The sequence below is a fragment of the Thamnophis elegans genome, chromosome 16, assembly GCF_009769535.1.
Source record: "Thamnophis elegans isolate rThaEle1 chromosome 16, rThaEle1.pri, whole genome shotgun sequence".
Lineage (NCBI taxonomy): Eukaryota > Metazoa > Chordata > Lepidosauria > Squamata > Colubridae > Thamnophis > Thamnophis elegans.
In genome coordinates, this window is record NC_045556.1 from 28,679,017 (window position 1) to 28,699,312 (window position 20,296).

Genomic DNA, 20,296 nt, shown 5'->3' on the forward strand with positions numbered 1-20,296 from the left:
GTTGCTCAGTGAGTCCATTTGCTCCTGACTTTTGTCCCCGTTGTACATCTTTCTTTGCTTCCCGTTGTTAAGCGAGTCCCTGCAGTTGATAAGTTAGAAACACGGTTGTTAAGTGGACCTTGGCTTCACTTAACAACCGCAAAAGGTGGACACCCGCATAAACATGAAGCAGTTGCCAAGCGTCTGACTTTCGATCGTTCGACCATGGGGGGGGGGAAATGCTGCGACGGTCGTAAGTGTGAAAAATGATCGTGAGCCACATTTTTCAGTATCGTTGTAGCTTGGAATGGTCACTAAACAAAGCGCTGTAAGTCGGGGACTGTCTTTATTGTTGTGCGATGGAAGCGAGGCCCGTCCTCCCCGCTGGGACTTAAACAAAGGTCCTTTGCACCCCAAAAACCTGTCTACAAATAGCGGCCCCCTTTTTTACCTGGCCATGGCCCAATCATGGTTCTCCACTAGAGGGCGGTATCCAGAGCCTACTGATTTCGGTTGCTTCTTCCCTAAGAGTCAAATCAAGGTTTAGGGTTTCCTTCAAGATCTCCCTTGATTGGCAGAGGATGACCTCATTATGGGTTACCCCCCAATCCCCTAGAAGTTAGGGGGAGCGGGCTTTCAAATGTCACTCCTTGCTTCCCCTCCAGATGTTAGCAAGAGTGAGCTGAGGTTTGCACCTTCCTGAAGATGTTGGTGCAGACCAAAATTACCTTCTCAGTGTTTCTCCATCCTTAACTATCTATAAAGTCTTAAGGCTCCATAAAGCCTTAGTCAGGCCACGCCTAGAGTACTGCACCCAGTTTTGGTCACCACACTATAAAAAAGAGGTTGAGACTCTAGAAAAAGTGCAGAGAAGAGCAACCAGGATGATTAGGGAAGCTCAAACACATGAGGAACAGTTGCAGGAACTGGGCTAGGGAAGAGAAGGACCAGGGGAGACAGGAGAGCCGCCTTCCAATATTTGAGGAGCTGCCACAGACAGGAGGGGGTCAGGCTATTGTCCAAAGCACCCGAAGGCCAGACAAGGAATAATGGAAGGAAACTGAACAAGGAGAGATTCAACCTGGAAAGAAGGAGGAATTTCCTGACAGGGAGAACAATCCTCCCTGTCCTACTGTCCCCATTAATTCGTATCTACTCCCTCTGTTCATGTTCATAGTTATACCTGTTACCTTGTACATGTTTGACAAACAAACAAACAAATAAAAATAAATAAAAAACTCAAGTAGGAGGGATGGACCTCTGGGCTATCCTCTGCAGAGATGAGATGGTTTTCTTGGGCTCTTTTATGAGCTTTTTGAAGCCTGTGTGAGGAAGAGGAAGAGAGTGGGGTGGACTTAGCAGCCATTGTGCATTACTCCCAAACTGATGTTATTTTGAGAGGAGTCAGTGGCAAATTGTCCCCTTACAAATAGTGGAGAATTATCAGGAAGGATATATTTTGCTAATGACTCTCAGTAAAGATGAGATGATTAGGGGCCTGGAGTTTAAACAAAGATGATTCGGAGGCTAAAATACATGAAGAACAGTTGCAGGAACTGGGCATGGCTAGTCTAGGGAAGAGAAAGACCAAGGGAGACATGATAGCAGTCTTCCAATATTTGAGGGGTTGCCACAGAGAGGAAGGGGTCAAGCTATATTCCAAAGCACCTGAAGGCCAGACAAGGAATAATGAATGGAAACTGATCAAGGAGAGATTTTGGCCCCACACTATAAAAAGATGTGGAGAGACTAATCTAGAAAGAGTACAGAGAAGAGTAACCAAGTTGATGAGGGGACTGGAGGCTAAAACATAGGATGAATGGTTGCAGGAACTGGGCCTGGCTAGTCTGGGGAAGAGAAGGACCAGGGGAGACAGGATAGGAGTCTTCCAATATTTGACGGGCTGCCACAGATCGGGGTCAAGCTACTTTCCAAAGCACTCGAAGGCAGACAAGGAATAATGGATGGAAACTGACCAAGGAGAGATTCAACCTGGAAATAAGGAGGAATTTTCTGACAGGGAGAGCAATCAACCCATGGAACTGAAGTTGTGGGTGTAGGGTCTTCTGCTTGGGTGGGGGGTTGGATTAGATGATCTACAAGGCCCCTTCCAACTCTGTTAATTTGTAAAGGACATTGAGACTCTAGAAAGAGGGCAGAGAAGAGGAACCAGGATGATGAGGGGACTGGAGACTAAAACATACGGAGAACGGTTGCAGGAACTGGGCATGGCTGGTTTAGGGAAGAGAAGGGCCAGAGGTGACAGGATAGGAGTCTTCCAATATTTGAGGGGCTGCCCCAGAGAGGAGGGGGTCAAGCCGTTTCCCAAAGCACCCAAAGGCCAGACAAGGAACAATGGATGGAAACTGACCGAGGAGAGATTCAACCTAGAAATGAGGAATTTTCTGACAGGGAGAACAATCCATGCATGGAAGAGAAGTTGCCTTTTCACACTTACTACCTGTTGCAGTATCCCCATGGTCATATGATCGAAATTCAGACGCTTGGCAAGGGACTGATTTATGCCGGTCTCCGTGGCCCCTGGGTCACATGGTCCCCTTTTGCGACCTTCCAACAAGCAAAGTCAACGACGAAAACTAGGTTCACTTAACAACCTGGTGACTAATTTTAACACCTGCAGTGATTCGCTTAACAACCATGGTGACAAAGGCCGTAAAACAGGGCAGAACTCCTTTAACCAATGCCTCACTTAAGAGAAATGTTGAGCTCAACTGTGGTCATAAGTCGAGGAATGTCTCTGCCTACTGCCTCTACTCTAATCCTTGACTTAAGACTGGTCGTAAGTCACCTTTTGCATCCTTCCGACGAGCGAAGCCAATGGGGAAGCCGGGTTTAACATAACTATGTAATGCCAATCTGACAATGGCTGCCATTCACATAACAACGTGGCCAGAGAGGTCGTAAAGCGGGGCAAAACTCCCTTATCAAACCTCTCGCATAAGAACCGAAACATTAGGTCATAATGGTGCTCATAAGTCGAGGATCATCCATGCTGTGTGTGTGTTTGTCTGGGCGTTTGCATTTGTCAAGGTCAGGGACCTTATGGAGGAGATTAACAGAGTTGGAAGGGACCTTCTGGGTCATCTAGTCCAACCCCCCACCCACCCAAGCAGGAGACCCTACACCATTTCTGAAAGATGGCACTCCAGTCTCTTGAAAGCCTCCAGTGATGAAGCTCCCACAACTTCCGAAGGCAACTTCTCTTCCTTTGAATATAGAATGCCAGAGTTGGAAGGGACCTTGTAGGTCATCTAGTCCAACCCCCTGACCAAGCAGGAGATCCTACACCATTTTGACAGAGGGCAGTCCAGTCTCTTCTTGAAAGCCTTCAGGGATGAAGCTCCCACAACTTCTGAAGGCAACTTCTGTTCCATGGTTGATTGTTCTCATTGTCAGAAAATTCCTCCTTATTTCCAGGTTGAATCTCTCCTTGGTCAGTTTCCATCCATTATTCCTTCTCTGGCCTTTGGGTGCTTTGGACGATAGCTTGACCCCCTCCTCTCTGTGGTAGCCCCTCAAATATTGGAAGACTGCTATCATGTCTCTCCTGGTTTTTCTCTTCCCTAGACTAGCCATGCCCAGTTCCTGCAACCGTTCATCGTAGGTTTGAGCCTCCAGTCCCGTCATCATCTTGATCGCTCTTCTCTGCCCTCTTTCTAGAGTTTCAAGCTCTCTTTTATAGTGTGGTGACCAAAACTGGATGCTGTACTCTAGATGTGGCCCTACTAAGGCTTTATAGAGGGGTATTAGTACCTCTCTTGATCTTGATTGCATCCCTCTCTTAATGCAGCTTAGGATTGCGTTGGCTTTTTTGGCTGCCTCCGCACATGACTGGCTATTGCTATTCTATTCTAAAAACAGAGTTGGAAGGGACCTTGGAGGTCTTCTAGTCCAACCCCCTGCTTAGGCAGGAAACCCTACACCACAGATGCAGTACTCTAGGTGTGGCCTTACTAAGGCCCTGGGTCCCAGTGGTGTGTCCGCCCTCCGTCTTGGTGCTGTTTGATCCGCAGTTTGCATTCATTAGCCAGAGGGCTGACCAAACCCGAAACCCACCGACAGCAATGAATGTTGAGTGCAGCCATTATGTTGAGTGAGGGCTCCTCCCAGGACGATTCTGGCGCTTTTTTTTTCTCCTTCCAAGAGGCAACTGGAGTTTCTTGGTTTTTATTGAAAGACGTTTCGCTTCTCATCCAAGAAGCTTCTTCAGCTCTGACTGGATGGTGGTGGGGAACGGGAGGGTTTATATCCCTACATACAGTATCTCTGTTCCTATATATATAGCAATATATATATATATATATATATATATGTATATGTATATGTATATGTATATGTATATGTATATGTATATGTATATGTATATGTATATGTATATACAGAGCCAAGGTGGCGCAGTGGTTAAATGCAGCACTGCAGGCTACTGCTAGATCAGCAGTTCAGCGGTTCAAATCTCACTGGCTCAGGGTTGACTCAGCCTTCCATCCTTCCGAGGTGGGTAAAATGAGGACCCAGATTGTTGGGGGCAATATGCTGACTCTCTGTAAACCGCTTAGAGAGGCCTGAAAGGCCTATGAAGCGGTATATAAGTCTACTGCTATTGCTATTGCTATATGTATGTATATGTATATATATATATATGTATGTATGTATGTATGTATGTATGTATATGTGTATATATATATATATATATATATATATATATATATATATGTATTCCTGTGTGCAAGGAACATAAATCTTTCCATTCTCCAGTCATTCTCCAGTTTCATGACCCCACTAAGTAACCTCATCAGTGTTAGAGGGAGTGGATTGGGAGGAGGAGGACAAGGAGGACGAGGACGACGACTGTGGGGTCCTCTGGGCTCTCTGAGGTGGCTTGTCTTGTGAACCAACTAGGTAACATCATCAGTGGTGCTATCTGAGTTTTCTTGCAGAAGTTTCATTACCTTAACTAGGCAACATCAGTGCTAATCTACTAGTCTCCTACAGTACTAGCACTGATGATGTTACCTAATTGGGTCATGAAACATCTGCAAGAAAACAAGCTCAGAGGCTACCAAGGATGCCACAGTCGTCCTCATCATCATCATCCCCCTCCTCCTCCTCCTCCTCCTCATCCCAGTCCACTCCCTCTAACACTGATGACGTTACTTAGTTGGGCATTGAAACGTCTGCAAGGAAACCTCCAAGTCGGAGCCGAAGAAGCTTCTTGGATGAGGAGTGAAACGTCTTCGAAGAAAAACCAGAAAGTCCAGTGGCTTCTTGAAAAAAATAACCTCGACCTGGATGGCTGAGAATCTCCACAGACATCATTATAAGTTTTTTTTCTGAGTTCTCCTGCAACGTGTCACTGGCCGGCCGGTGGATGGCATTGCCCGGAGTGGTTTTTTCCCCGAGGACCGTGATAAACCTCAAGGTACAGTCAACGATCGGTGGTTTCTCCGGAAGAACCAAACTCACCGACAGCGTTGAATGTTCGCTGAAGCTATCGTAAGCCACACAAACTGTCTTCTTTCACTCAGCCTGGGCGTCCTCCGCTTGTGTCACTCCTGGCTTGCGGTAAGCCGGACGTGGCCGTCTCGTTGGTCATCTCGGCCAGTTGTATGTGAGCATTGAACCGTTCCTTGGTTTGCCACCGTGCCAGCTTGGGAGATTGTAGCCTTGCCGTTCTGTCTCTCCGGAAAGCCGATCGCTGCCGTAGCTTTGCAACTGGACTCGGCGGCTCAGCGGCTAAGGCGCTGAGCTTGTCGATCAGATAATGATGCACACTATCACTGTCAAAAGTACTGTGATTTGACACTATAGATATAATTCATTTCTTTTCATTTCAGCGGCCCATGCGTTCCAGAGTTATGCTGGAACACACACGCACAGAGACACAGACACAGACAGGCACGAGAGGGGTGTCTTACCCCCGCAGTATTTGTCTCCAGAGAGTAAGTAAGTCATCTGTGTACCAAGTTTGGTTGAAGTTGCTCGAGGCATTCCAGAGTTATGCTGGAATATACATAACATACACACAGCCATTTTTATACGTATAGAATTCTTACACTCTTCACTCTGAAACGGTCCCAAGACAGAACCAATAAAAACATCCACTGCTGATAATATCTCTTTTGTTGCGTTTAAAGGCTTTCCTTACGAGGAGATTCCCTCCCCCCAAATCTTATTAGTGATTTCTCAGTTTTCAGGTTTTCTTTCAAAGGGCTTGCATTTGAAAGAGGACACAATATAGAAGGGTTTTCGGGGCCCTCTAAATGCTCCCTCTGGACATTCGTTTATTGGATATCTTGGTATGCGTTCGTTGTACAAATCCGGGGTGCAGTGATTTTATCTAGCTGTGCTTAATGCGCTGTTGGCCAAATTTTATTTGTGTGGTTATTGCCCTACAAAAAATGTTCAGGAAGGCCCGTAAGCCCCTGTTTAAATCAGAAACTAAAAAAGGAAGGGGGGAAGGGAAGGAGAAAAAGAAAGAAAAGGAGAACAGTTTACAGAATAGAATGGATTACAGGAATAGAATAGGAGAGAGAGAAGAGAAAAGAGAACACAACACCGAAGAGGGAATAGAATAGAGTAGAGTAGAATAAAATAGATCACAAAAGGAACAGAAGAGGGGATGGAATACAGGACAGGACAGGACAGCATAATTCAAAGGGACCTTGTAGGTCATCTAGTCCTACCCCCTGCTTAAACAGGAGACCCTACACCATTTCTGACAGATAGTGTCCAACTCTTCTTGAGAGCTTCCAGGGATGGAGCTCCCACAACTACAGTGGTAATTGTTGTTTAGAAAAGAAAGAAAAAAGAAGGACCCAGGCCTATTTTCTCCCCTTCCTACCCTAGCAACTCACCCTCTGATCTATGGGATGGGGGCTTTCTTTGGAGTCAGGAAGAGCCTCAATCAAATGCATTAAATTAATGGCGGTGGTGCAAAAAATGAAGGGAGTTTGCACTGTTACCTGTGTGACTCTCCTCGCTCTCTTTGCAGCCCGGACATAATTAGGTTGTTGAGTTTCTGCGTGGCCCTCAAATACAGGTAGTCCTCGCCCTACGACCAACAATGGATCCCAGAATCTACGCTGCTAAGTGAACAATTGGTTAAGTGGGTTTCGCCCCCATTTTATACGGCTCTTTAAAAAAAAAACACGACTTGCCATTGTCGTTAAGTCAACCGCAACAGTTGTTAAGTTAGCAACACGGTCGTTAAGTGAGTCAGGCTTCCCCATGGGCTTTGCTGATTGGAAGGTCGGCGAAGGGGACACTGCCGCCGTCATAAATAGCATCCGAATGCAAATGACGTGATCTTGGGGAGGGGGGATGGATGCTGCAGCGGTTGTTAAGTGTGAGAAACGGTTTCTAAGTCAGTTTTTTCAAGGGCTGTTGTAACTTCAATCGGCCACTAACCAAACTGTTAAGAGTCAAGGACCACCTGTACTTCAGCTTTCTGTCCTGAGTACACATGTATTTTTAAAATTTGGGAATTTCAAGGATATCACTGTCCAAAGGAGATTTGTCTATTATGGGCTGTGAAGGGTTTGCCCCCCACCCACCCCCCATCTCCACCACTAGCGAGGAAGAGGAAGAAGGGTCAGAAAGGTTGGCAGTTCAGCGGTTCGAATCCCTAGCGCCACGTAACGGCGTGAGCTCCCGTGACTCATCCCACCCAGCTTCTGCCAACAAGCAGTTCGAAAGCAGGTAAAAAATGCAAGTAGAAAAACAGGAGCCACCTTTGGTGGGAAGGGAACAGCCTTCCGTGCACCTTCGGCATTGAGTCATGCCAGCCACATGATCACGGAGACATCTTCGGACAGCGCTGGCTCTTCAGCTTTGAAACGGGGATGATCCCCGCCCCCTAGAGGCGGGAACGACTAGCACAGATGTGCGAGGGGAACCTTTACCTTATTCAGAGGTGGTATTCACCGGTTCGGACTGTTTTGGGCGAACTAGTAGTGGCGACCGGCCTGGGTGCAATCCCATCCTATATCGCTGAGTTTTTGACGTTGCACACATGCGTAGACTGTGCCCAAGCGAACTGCTGTGTTTTGCGACACTGCTCACATGCTTGTGGGGCAGGCTCGCATTTGTGACGCTGGGCGAACCGCTAGTAACACTTCTGCTTCTATCTCAGGGAGGTCAGAGCGTGCCCTCAAATCCGAATGGGAGTGAACGCAGAGAATATTCCAAAAGACTTGTGACCTATGGCCTGGACTACGTTTCTCAGGTTGGCTTCCCATACTTCAGTTGTGTTGTAGGCTTGGCCCGTTTGATGGTTTGGTTGCTTGTTTGAAGGCCGTGTAGGACATCCTGTCCTGTAAAGCCAGATCTCCATCTCCTGCCTGTCTTTCAACACCCGTACTTTAACCAAGAGGACTAGCTTTGGTATGGTTGCCACAGCACTGTATCCTCTTTGGGAAAAAGCTCTCTTCATGAGAGGACGTCTCCTTCAGTCCCAAAAACAGAAGAAAAATGTGTTGGGAAGCCAGAATATTAAAGTGAGGGTAGTCCCTCGCAATCAATCTCCTGTTTCCTTGGTTTTATTCAGCAAAATGCGGTGGAAAGAATCCACTTTTCCTTGGTTTGCAAATATTCCAACGTGCCCCGGTTTTTTGGTAGCCTTTTTGGAACCTGTCCTTCCCTAGTCAGTGCCGCCAAGATTCTGGTCCAACCCAAATCCGAGGCTTCCTTCCGAGTTATTCTTTGAGCAGCCACGATCCAACTGAACATCTTTAGAGTCGTCTTGGGAGTCATTCTGCAAGAAAGCACAGCTTTTAGTACCGTAAATCTGAAATAAATCTATCTATCTATCTATCTATCTATCTATCTATCTATCTATCTATCTATCTATCTATCTATCTATCTATCTATCTATCTATCTACCTACCTACCTACCTACCTACCTACCTACCTACCTACCTACCTACCTACCTACCTACCTCTCTCTCTCTATATATATATATAAATAATTGGCTGTGTATCTGTGCGCGTGTGTTTCAGCATAACTCTGGAATGCCTTGAGCAATTTCAACCAAATACTGTGCGAGTAAGACACCCCTCAAGTGTGTTTGTGTGTGTTCTGTTAAGATACATCCTGTTGTGCCTTAAAATGGCTTCGACCATTCTGCTGTAACGCCTTCTGCTGTACTCCACAGGGGGGCTCCCTCTGTTAAGGGGGGAAATCCAACATTAGAAATAGCGGTGGTGTTCAGGGAAGGAGGGTTGGGGGAATAAATACCCGGATTATCAACTAGTTGTGAATATAGCAAAGGTTGCACTGCCATGAGCGTCCCTAGCTGGGCCTGGAAAGAAGGGGAGGTTGGTTGTAGAGAGTGGCAGCTCAGCCTCCCATGAAGTCTTGTGTTGGGCACTTAGGTAGGGATTATGGTAGTTTACAAAGACTAGAAGTAGCCAGATCTGACTATCCCTGTCTCCATAACATAGCTTAAGATTCCTTTCAATGGTAGTTTGTTAGCCCTGCTTTTAAAAACGCCAGGATATTGTCCAGAACTTGGCATTTGAAATTTGGGGGTTGTGTTGTGGCCCTCCAGCTGCAGAGGGGAGCTGCCGGCGGACTTGGGATGATGAGGAGGTTGGGGAGGAACTTGGGCCAGTTCTGGAGCCTGGGTAGAGATAGAGCCAGGGCCGTACGACATTTCCCAGCCACTGGAGAGGTAACTGCCTTTGGAGTCAGTTCCAGATGTGCCTATGCGCAGAGCAGATAGGAGAGGTGAACAACGGAGGACAAGGAGTGGATTTGGGAAGCAAAACACACATGGATGCTGAATGGTCCCTCCCTGGCTGGGGAATACATAGGAGGAAAGGGGAGTGGTTGTCGTAGGAGACAACAGTTCGTATTTCTGAAGATTTTGCTTGTGTTTTGTGTGAGAACTGAGGTCTGTCTAGTTCTCTGTTTGAACTGAGTTAATTTGCAGCCTCCCAGCCTTGCATTTATCCTAACGAGCTGATAAGGACTATTGTTTCAGTTAAACTCCTCGCAGGACTCTTGCCTGGACTTTCTGTTGGTGAAGGCAGTGAATTCCCAATGTGTAAATAAAAGGGGGGGGGTTCTTTGCGGGGAGTCTGTTTCTGGCTTCTGCGAAGGCTGGGTGAGAACCGTTTGGATGCTCTTGCTTTGCCAATTTTCTGGCAAGGGTGATCATCCACCACCAAGGGAAGAGACCTCCATCCCACCCTCCCCCTCTACAGCAAACATTTGCTCGTTTTTCCCGCTGGGTGGAGGACGCCTGCCCTTCCCTTCCTGAGGGACCTCACCACCCAGAAGGCACAGCCAGCCAGCTTGGCCGAGAACTGAGCTGAACGGGAATCCTAGGGCCCAAAAGTTCTCGTTTTGAGGATGGCGGGTCTGGATTCAAACCCAGAACATTTCCTACATGCCCGCAGAGCTGTCGTGCAGAAGAGGCGTCCTTTCGGCTCCGAGAAATGTCAATTATTTTGCCCGAGAGAGAGCCGGGGGGAGGGGGGGGGGCGAAAGATGGCGCCGTGGCCGCGTTTGATTGTTCAGTAAAAGCATGTAAAACGGGTTCTTTCCCGGAATCTAGGTCAGAGTGACAGACAAGCTTGGCCCGGTCCTGGGCATTGGGGGGCGCCCAATCTGCTGGTTTGCGCTTTACATGATGCCTAATTGACCTTAATATTCACTGAACGGAAAGGGGGAAGCCAATGGCTGCACAATGGAAATGTTAGCAGAAGCTCTGCTTGAGGGTGGCAGCGATGGCATTGACAATGATGACTCTAACGATGGAAGCCCAGATCTCCTGGTAGCTCTCTCGGGCTAATGTCGGGCTTGTCACCTCGGTGCTGGGATCCAGTTTGTCGTCTCAGATTAAGGAGACGCCGTACAAAAGTCCATTCAAAAGGAGGCCTCCTACCATGTTTTCCCGAAAATAAGACAGGGTCTTATTTTCTTTTGACCCCCGAAATAAGTGTTTGGTCTTATTTTTGGGGGGGGGTGTGTTTCTTATTATTTTTGAGGTGCAGAAGGCGGTGAGCATGGTCACCTCATGGCTGCTGCTGCATTGCAATATTTTTAGGGAGGGCTTATTTTCAGGGGAGGGCTTATTTTAGCGCAAGTGCTCCAAAACCTAATTGGGCTTATTATCTGGGGAGGTCTTATTTTTGGGGCAACAAGGTAGATGAAGGAGAAGATGATGGTTAGAAGTGACAGGGGCACAGAAGGGCACTCCTCGGATAGTTAGACATTTCCTTCAAGGACAGCTTCATCTTCTCTGTTGCGTGTCACGTCAGAAAGGATTTATGAAGCTGTCCAGCTGAAAGCTTGTTTCGTTGGATCAGGGCATGGAGACCCTACACCATTTCTGACAGATGGCTGTCCTGTCTCTTCTTGGAAGCCTCCAGGGATGAAGTCCCACAACCTCTGAAGGCAACTTCTGTTCCATGGGTTGCTTGTTCTCCCTGTCAGAAAATTCCTCCTTATTTCGAGGTTGAATCTCTCCTTGGTCAGTTTCCATCCATTATTCCTTCTCTGGCCTTCGGGTGCTTTGGAGAATAGCTTGAGCCCCTCCTCTCTGGGGCAGCCCCTCAAATATTGGAAGACTGCTATCATGTCTTCACTTTTAGTTCAAGATGACCCAACTAATGATGCTGGGCTTAGTTGGCTGGAGGCTTGATGTGGGAGTCCCAACCAGAGGCCATCTCCTCTCTTGGTGCTGGGGAAAGAGGGGAGTGAATTTGCTCAATTGCCTTCCTTAGAAAAGTCCAAAGCCAAGCTACACTTCATCACACCTATGAATTTGGAGGTCTTCTGGGTAAGTCTTCCCTCTGAGGACGTCTGTCTGTAGGACAGAGGAACTTCTCCAGGACTTCTGTCTTTATGAAAAGAGGGACGTCTCCAAATGGTTCCATCTCCCATCTAATGTCCCTGAAGCAACAACCGATCCCTGGACTCCACTTTCTTCAAAAGAGATGAGAGCCACATTGAGATTCAAGAGATGGCCACTGTCCAGAGGTCATCTTCTTTGAAGGAGAATCCAAGTCAAGTCAACATTTTAAGGAATCTTTCTTACTATGTCGATTTGAGGAGGGAGGGAGGAGGGAAAGTGGCCTGAAGTCCAGAGTGCAGAGAGTGCATGGTGGGAACTGGCTGGTTGGACAGACGAAAATGATGATGGTGACATCTGTGCTAGTTGTTCCCGACTCTAGGGGCACTGCTCACCTCCGTTTCAAAGCCGAAGAGCCAGCGCAGTCCGAAGACATCTCCGTGGTCATGTGGCCACCATGACTCAACGCCCAAAGGCGCACGGAACACTGTTCCCTTCCCACTAAAGGTGGTTCCTATTTTTCTATTGCATTTTTCAATGTGCTTTTCAGCTGCTAGGTTGGCGGAAGCTGGGACGAGTCACGGGAGCTCCCTCCATTATGTGACGCTGGGGATTCGAACCGCCAAACTGCCAATCTTTCTGATCGACAAGCTCGTCAAACGAAAAAGCAGAGTTGGGGGTTTCCTTGCAGTGCAAGGAGATCTCGTGAAAATTGTCCTCTCGGGTTTTTCCAGAGTTGGCTTCCGCTGCACGGCTGGGAGATTTCTCTCCCCTCCCACCCACCCATCATAGCAACCGTGAGCAACGTCGGAGCAGAGGGTGGGCAGCTGGGACGGTTCCCTAGCTTGGACGTTGAGTTCCTTTAACCCTCTCTATGCTGCACCCCACTCCGAAGGACAGTGGATGTTGGCGATGGTCCTTCTCCTGGACAGTGGGATGGCCGTATACCCCTCAAACGCCTTAGCTGTGGGCGATCGCCCTGTCTTTCAGCCCCTGTGTGTCATCCATGGAGGAACGAACAGTTCCCCCCCCCCCACGACCGCAATTTCCTGTCTGCCGAGCCCCCGTTCCTGCCTTCCCTGCCCCCTTTTGTGTGCCATGCCGCGGGCCTGGGAAGTAACAAATCTCCATTGTCCGGTGGGCCGAATGGCGATCGAGGCGAAATGATGGCTGTCTGGAAAGTATTCAAATTCAGGTAGTTGGCGATATGAATGGGGCTTGCTCCGGCGGCCGGCTGCATGCATGCATCGTCCCCTCCCGCTCAGCCTGGAGGCCGGACTGCAAGCCGGAGCCAGCCTCGGGACCAAGACTTTGGTCTTGGCCACAGGCTTCTTCCCCGACCATCTTCGTCCCCAAATTTAGCTTTTTCGTACAGTTTCCCTGAATTTTGCAACCGAGCCCCGTCTTAACAGGGACGATGGATTATGTGGGAAGGGGTTGGTGGGGGAAGAAAGAACATTATTTTTCATGTTTTGAGCGAGGGGGGAAGGGCAGGATTGTGTATGTGGGGGGGGGAGTGTTTTTTCTGGTTCAGATTTGGCCGAACTGAAATTGCAAGAATGGCCGTTTCATTGGAAGTGGAAATTTGCCGAAAATTTTGGCATCCAACGAAGCGCAAAGATTTGGGTTTAAGTAAAAAGCAGAAGGTGGGGGGGGGACTAGGAGTAGATTCCCAACTTAGTATCAAATGGGTAGTGGGCAGTGGCAGTCGAGCATGAGGACTTTGCTCTTTGCCGACTCCTCTTCATCGTGCCCAGCTGCCCTGCCAAAGTGTGGGCCTCGGGCCTGCCGATTCCCACACAGAAAGCCCCTTTCCCCGTCCCTCGGGTTTTGCACCTCGCGTCCCCCGTGAAAGAAGGCGGCAGTCTTTTAGGGGCTCTGTTTGAAGGGCCCACAATGGGGCACAGCAGGCAGCAGCATTGGCAGAGGGAAAGCGGGTCAGCGGGTGGCCCATCAAAGAGGGGGGGCATCAACACGGCCGCACGGTGAGCCAAGTCTCAAATTGGGTCACCTGTGACAGGCTCTCCACTGCCCAGAATGTGCCACACCAGGATGAGCTCCTTGGGTCCGTTGGGGGCTGCTTCTGCAATGAAGCCCCCTCCTCTCTCCATCTCTGTCTCTTTCCCTCTCTCTTTCTTCTCTCTCTCTGTCTCTCTCTCTTTTCCTCTTTCCCTCTCTCTTTCTCTGCTCTCTCTCTCTGTCTCTTTTCCCCTCTTTCTCTCTCTTCTCTTTCTCTCTCTTTTCCTCTCTCTCCTTCTCTCTCCCTCCCTCTCTGTCTCTCTTTCCCTCTTTCTCTTTTTCTCCTCTCTCTCTCCCCCCTCTCTCTTTCCCTTTCTCTCTCCTCCTCTCCCTCCCTCTCTGTCTCTCTTTTTTTCTCTCTCCCTCCTCTCTCCCTCCCTGACTCTTTTTCCCTCTCTTTCTGTCTTCCCTCTCTCCCTCTCTGTCTCTGTCGTTCTCCTTCCCTCTCACCTCCTCTCTTTCTCCCCTCTCTTTCTTTCTCTCTCTCTCCCTTTTTCCCTCTCTCCCCCTCCCTCCCTCCCTCTCTCTCCCTTTTGGGAGCTGCTGAATTTGGCTTTTAGGAAGCTGGGCACCTCACCTTTTATTTTTATTATTATTATTACTTTCAGGTGGGCCCTTTTTCCTCCATCCCAAAAAGCTAAGCTGCCATGCACACACGGATTATAGGGAACTAGACAAAAGCAGACACGACTGGCAGGGGGAGAATGGGGAGAGGGAGGGAGGGAGCCCACTTGGGGGTGGGAGCTTCCTGTCCCCGTCCCCTGAATCTTCTCCCCCCCCCTCCTCCTCCTCCCACTCCCAGCTTCCAAAATCACCTTCCAGGGGTAGCACATTCCTTTAGACAGCACAAAAGTCTCCCCCTCCCCTTGCTGGGGGAAAATGGCTGGCAGGTCCCAAGCGCCCCCCCCTCCTCGCTGCTGCTGCCACGGCTGTGAACACCAGTGCCTCACCCTCCCAACAACCCCCCCCCCCCCGGCAGAGCAGCTGGCTGACCTGTCTGGTCGAAGCCCGACGGACAAGTTGGGTTGTCTGGTTTCAGCCTTTGTCCGCAGCCGGCTCTTCGGTCGTCCGTCTCGCACTGCCTTTCAGGAAAGTGTTCAGTTACATCCAGCTGGAGCCTTTTGTACAGTTTCTTTCTTTCTTTCTTTCTTTCTTTCTTTCCGCCGCGCTAAACTTCATCAGCAGCCCCAGCCTCGGGTGTCTCTCCTTCTCCTCCTCCTCCTCCTTCTCCCGAGCTGCCCGTCTCCTTTGCCCGTCTGCCCAGCTCTTAAGAAAGACGAGCTCCGGGGCGGTGCGTTTGGGGGGTTTTCCCCTCCGACCCTTCCCCTCCGTTTGTGCCTCCCTCCAGCTGGCTCATATTATGAGAAGTATATAAAAAGCTTCTGTTGTGGAGAACAAAGGAGCACGTGCAGAAGTGGGAGCCCAGAAGAGGAAAACGCGCTGACAGGGCCGGGTGGCGCCCGGAGACGCGCAGGGCAATCCGTTCCTCTCCCCCTGCTCCGTTTCGGCTCAAAGCAAAGGACCCGAGAAAGGGAGGCTAAAATATGCTTACCTGGCCTTTTCGGGTGCCTGGGTGGGGGAAACCGGGGGTGGCTGAGGATCCCCTCGCAGTGCCCGCCATTCCCCTTTTCGGGCAGCCTGGGTCGTGCGTCCCTCCAAAGTTGCAGGTGGTGCCGGTCAGAACGGAAGGGTCAAGTGCGGGAGAGAGATCCGTGCTGGCGAAACCTCTGCCCCAGGGAAGGTGGAGACCTCCATGGTGGTGGCGGCGGCAATGATAATGGTCTGGCTTGAGACACACACACAACCACACACACACATACCATCCCCCCCCCCCCCCGGCTGTGAGGTTTTTCCCTCTCCGGAGGCCAGCCAGACAGCGGGAGGGTTGCGCGCTCCGCAGCCTTCTCCCCAGTCCTGTCTGCTCCACTCGAATTGAACTATATATGACCCAGATGATGGACAGAAGGAAGGCCCGTGGTGCGCGGGCCAGGCGAGGCGCCGATTTGCTGAGCCGCGGCCGTGCCGGAGTTCGCCTTCTGATTGGGCCGGAGGCCGAGTGCTGAAATGTGGCTGTTGAGAGAGAGGCTGCAATTCGGCTGGCTGGCTGCTGGGGTGTCTCATTGTCTTTGCCGGATAAGTAGGGGGGTGGGTGGCTGGAGGCTGTGGGGTGGGGTGGGGGGAAGAGCCCGCGTCTGTTTTGTTAGCTGGGCCTGGCTGGTCTGAGCCGTGACACCTGTCTGCCCCCCTTCTCCTTCCCCAAGGACCGCCGGGGACCTTTCCCCCCCTCGCTGAGGGCTGGATGAGCGCAGAAAACCCAGGGTGGGACACGAGGTCTTCTCTTTGAAGAGCCAATCTTCAACCACCGGGAGAAGCTCCTGGTCTGTTCTGGTGGGCCTCTTTTCGTCCCTTCTAACTCCAGAACTGCGGGGGTTTCTCTTCCCACCTCCAGAGACTCCAGCGCATGGAAGTGCGAAGAATGGATTTGGAGAGGGAGGGTCTTCCCCTTGGGTCCCTCTGCAGGATCCAGCCCCTCTCAGCCAGCAGACGCATCTATGTGCGAATCCCAACTTCTCCCTCAAGCACAGGAACGGTGCATTTTTAATGCAGTCCGTTGGGGAACACAGAGTAGGGAATGAGATTAATAGAGTTGGAAGGGACCTTGTAGGTCATCTAGTCCAACCCCACCCAAGCAGCAGACCCTACACCATTTGTGACAGATGGCAGTTCAGTCTCTTCAGGGATGAAGCTCCCACAACCTCTGTTCCACTGGTTCATTGTTCTCACTGTCAGGAAATTATTTCGAGGTTGAATCTCTCCTTGATCAGTTTCCATCCATTATTCCTTGTCTGGGCTTCAGGTGCTTTGGACAATAGCTTGACCCCCTCCTCTCTGGGGCAGCTCCTCAAATATTGGAAGACTCCTGTCTCCCCTGGTCCTTCTCTTCTCTAGACTAGCCATGCCCAGTTCCTGCAACCGTTCTTCATATGTTTGAGCCTCTGGTCCCCTCATCTTCTTGGTTGCTCTTCTCTGCACTCAATAGCCTTTATAAATTAACAATTAAGAGTTAGAAGGGACCTTGTAGGTCATCTAGTCCACCCCACCCCCCAAGCTGAAGACCCTATACCATTTCTGACAGATTTCAGTCCAGTCTGTTCTTGAAAGCCTCCAGGGATGAAGCTCCCACAACTTCTGTTCCATGGGTTGATTGTTCTCCCTGTCAGGAAATTCCTCCTTATTTCCAGGTTGAATCTCTCCTTGGTCAGTTTCCATCCATTATTCCTTCTCTGGCCTTCAGGTGCTTTGGACAATAGCTTATCCCCTCCTCTCTGGGGCAGCCCCTCAAATATTGGAGCACTGCTATCTTGTTCGCCCTGGTCCTTCTCTTGTCTAGACTAGCCATGCCCAGTTTCTGCAATCATTCATCGTATGTTTGAGCCTCCAGTCCCCTCATTATCCTGATAGCTCTTCTCTGCACTCTTTCCAGAGTCTCAACCTCTTTTTTATAGTGTGGGGACCAAAACTGGACCCAGTACTCTAGGTCAGTATTCTGGTCCAGACTATTGAAGAGAAGGCTTAGGGGTGAAACAATTACTGTCTCCCAGTACTTGAGGGGCTGTCACAAAGAAGAGGGGATTGATTTATTCTGTAGGGCAGGGGTCCCAACCCCAGGTCCGAGGACTGGCGCCGGTCCGTGGTATGCCAGAAACCAGGTCGCACAAACAAGCAAAGCCTCTCCCAAGAATAACTGAGTGGGAAGGGACCTTGGAGATCTTCTAGTCCAACCCGCTGCTGAAGACCTGATACCATTCCAGAGAAATGGTTGTCCAACCAGTGAAGAGAAGAGAAGGGAAAAAAGAGAGAAGAGAAGGCAGGATAGGATGGGGTGGCATAGAATGGAAGGGAAGAGAAAAGAGGAGAGGAGAGAGAATGAAATATAGAATAGAATATAGAATAGAGTAGAATAGAATAGAAAGTAGAATGGAATGAAATGAAATGGAAGAAGCAGGAAGGGACATTGGAGGTCTTCTAGTCCAACCCTCTGTTCAAGCAGGAGACCTGATACCATTCCAGAGAAATGGCTCTCCAACAGAGAAGCGAAGGGAAGGGAAGAAAAAAGAGAAGAGAAGGCAGGATAGGATGGGATGGAATAGAATGGAAGGGAAGAGAGAAGAGAAGAATAAAACACTGATGGCTAACCATTTTTGGCTCGGGTGTCGAAAGCGTGTTCCTGTGTGCCCACACCCATAATTCAATCCCCCTGTATGCTCCCCCGTGCATGAGCACATAACCCCCCCCACTGCCCCCCCACATGCTCCATGACCTCGCTGGTGCCCTTCCCCTGCCCATGCACGCATCATTCCCCCCCCCCTCTGCCCTCCAGAAGCTGGAAATGGCCCATTTCTGAACTTCCGGCAGGCCCGTTTTTCGCCCTCCCCAGGCTTCGGAGGCTTTCTTGAAGCCTGGGGGTGGGGAAACACACACACCGGTCCCCCGGAGTCCCTCCGGAAGCTGGAAACAACCCATTTCTGAACTTGGGTTCCAGTAGGCCCGGAAGGCCTGTTTTTCGCCCTCCCCAGACTTCCCCCGGCCTTCTGGAGGCCCTTTGAGGGCCGGAAATAATCTGGCCGGCATGTGCATGCATTAGAGATGGCTCTCTGTGCCACCTGTGCCACATGTGCCATAGGTTTGCCGTCATGGGAATAGAATATAGAGTAGAATGGTATAGGTTCTCCTGCTTGAGCAAGAGGCTGGACTAGAAGACCTCCAAGGTCCTTTCCCATCATTCCATTCTATTTTGTATTCTATTCTATACTATACTAGCTGGATACCCATGCTTCGCGACGAAACCATGTAATCGGGCCAACTCGCAGGCCGGATGAGTCACAGGCTGGCCACGCCCATATAAGACAACTGGCAGTTGGAACAGCGTTCCTTTCAGGTGGGGAGGGGGCGTAGAACACCATAGCATCTGTGTGTGTTACTATAATACTGTATAAAGAAATACTGATGATCTGATGGTCATTTCGACAAATCCTTTCTTAGCCAGCACCTAGAAGCCAAGAGGAAGATATATGCCGAATTTCAAGTTGGTAGGCTTTGCAGTTCTGGAGATTTCGTGATGAGTGAGTGCTGTTTGGCTTTGATATATGGAGATTTCAGTCAGAAAAGGAGGGAGGAAAGAAGGAAGGGTGGAAGGGACCTTGGAGGTCTTCTAGTCCAGCCCCCTGCTCAAGCAGGAGAAACTATACCATTTCAGGAAGGAAAGGAAGAAAGGAAAGGAAAGGAAAGGAAGGAAGGAAGGAAGGAAGGAAGGAAGGAAGGAAGGAAGGAAGGAAGGGACCTTGGAGGTCTTCTAGTCCAGCCCTGTACCATCTCAGACAAGTGACTCTCTTGTAGTCTCTTCTTAAAACCTCCAGTGTAGGAAGTCAGGATTGTGCCTCCCTCATATTTAAGCTCCCCCCAATGGGCCAAGCCTGTGGTGGAAAACTATCCGTCCGTCAGCTCAGCGTTGGTATCCCCTCCCCCCAAAGCCCCCTGGCCCTTGCAGAAATTTGCAAAAGGAGCAAATCCGTCTGTTGAGTCTCTCCGGACGCAAGGCAACCATTTCCTGGACGACTGCGGGCTAAGGCCCTGGTATTTGGAGAACCTTTAACTACCCTGGCACGAGGGTTGCAGGTTGGCAGCCTGCCCGTTGCCATGCCCCGGCAGTAGCCTCTTGCACGCATTGGCAGGCTGGTGAGAGGGGGGGGGGAAATGCCCCTCCTCCTACCTTCCTAAGGGGAGTGAGGGTCTGCAAAGCAAAGCTGCTGGCTTCATTAAGGGCCTAGGCTGCTCAGTAGCACGAAAGTGGGTCAGTTAGCTAAACCGGAGAAAATGTACCGTACTTTTCAGAGTATAAGACGCACCTCCCCCCCCCCCAAAAGGAGGGTGAAAAATCTGGGTGCATCTTGTACACCGAATACAGCATTTTTGACCTCCCGAAACCCCTCCCCCTTTGCAAGAGCAGGGCATGCATAGGCTTTGGGAGGCTTGTAGAAAAAAGTCCCATTTTTTGCTCATTTTTGCTCTTCCCAGCCCCCAGGAGCACTCTGCAAGCCTCCCAAAGCCTTTGCATGCCCCGTTTTTGCAAAAAATGGGACTTTTCTGCTCATTTTTGTTCCTTCCCAGCCCCCAGGAGCCCTCTACAAGCCTCCCAAAGCCTTTGCATGCCCGGTTTTTGCAAAAAATGGGACTTTTCTGCTCATTTTTGTTCCTTCCCAGCCCCCAGGAGCCCTCTACAAGCCTCCCAAAGCCTTTGCATGCCCGGTTTTTGCAAAAAAACGAGGCCTGCAGAGGGTTTGCAAGGTCTGCAGAGTGCAAACATTCCCCCCACCCCCTTTAATTTACCTCTTCAAAATCACGGTGCGTCTCATACTCCGAAAAATATGGTAGTTTAAAGGGAAAAGATGCGCAGGTCACAAAAAGACTTTGCGGCAGGA

At 49.9% G+C, this 20,296-nt stretch overlaps 1 protein-coding gene across 3 annotated transcripts in view; it reads left to right on the forward strand.

The window, feature by feature from the left end:
* The window catches only part of NR6A1 (nuclear receptor subfamily 6 group A member 1), a 77,076-nt gene that overhangs the window by 19,670 nt on the left and 37,110 nt on the right, over positions 1–20,296 (forward strand). The window lies entirely within an intron of this gene.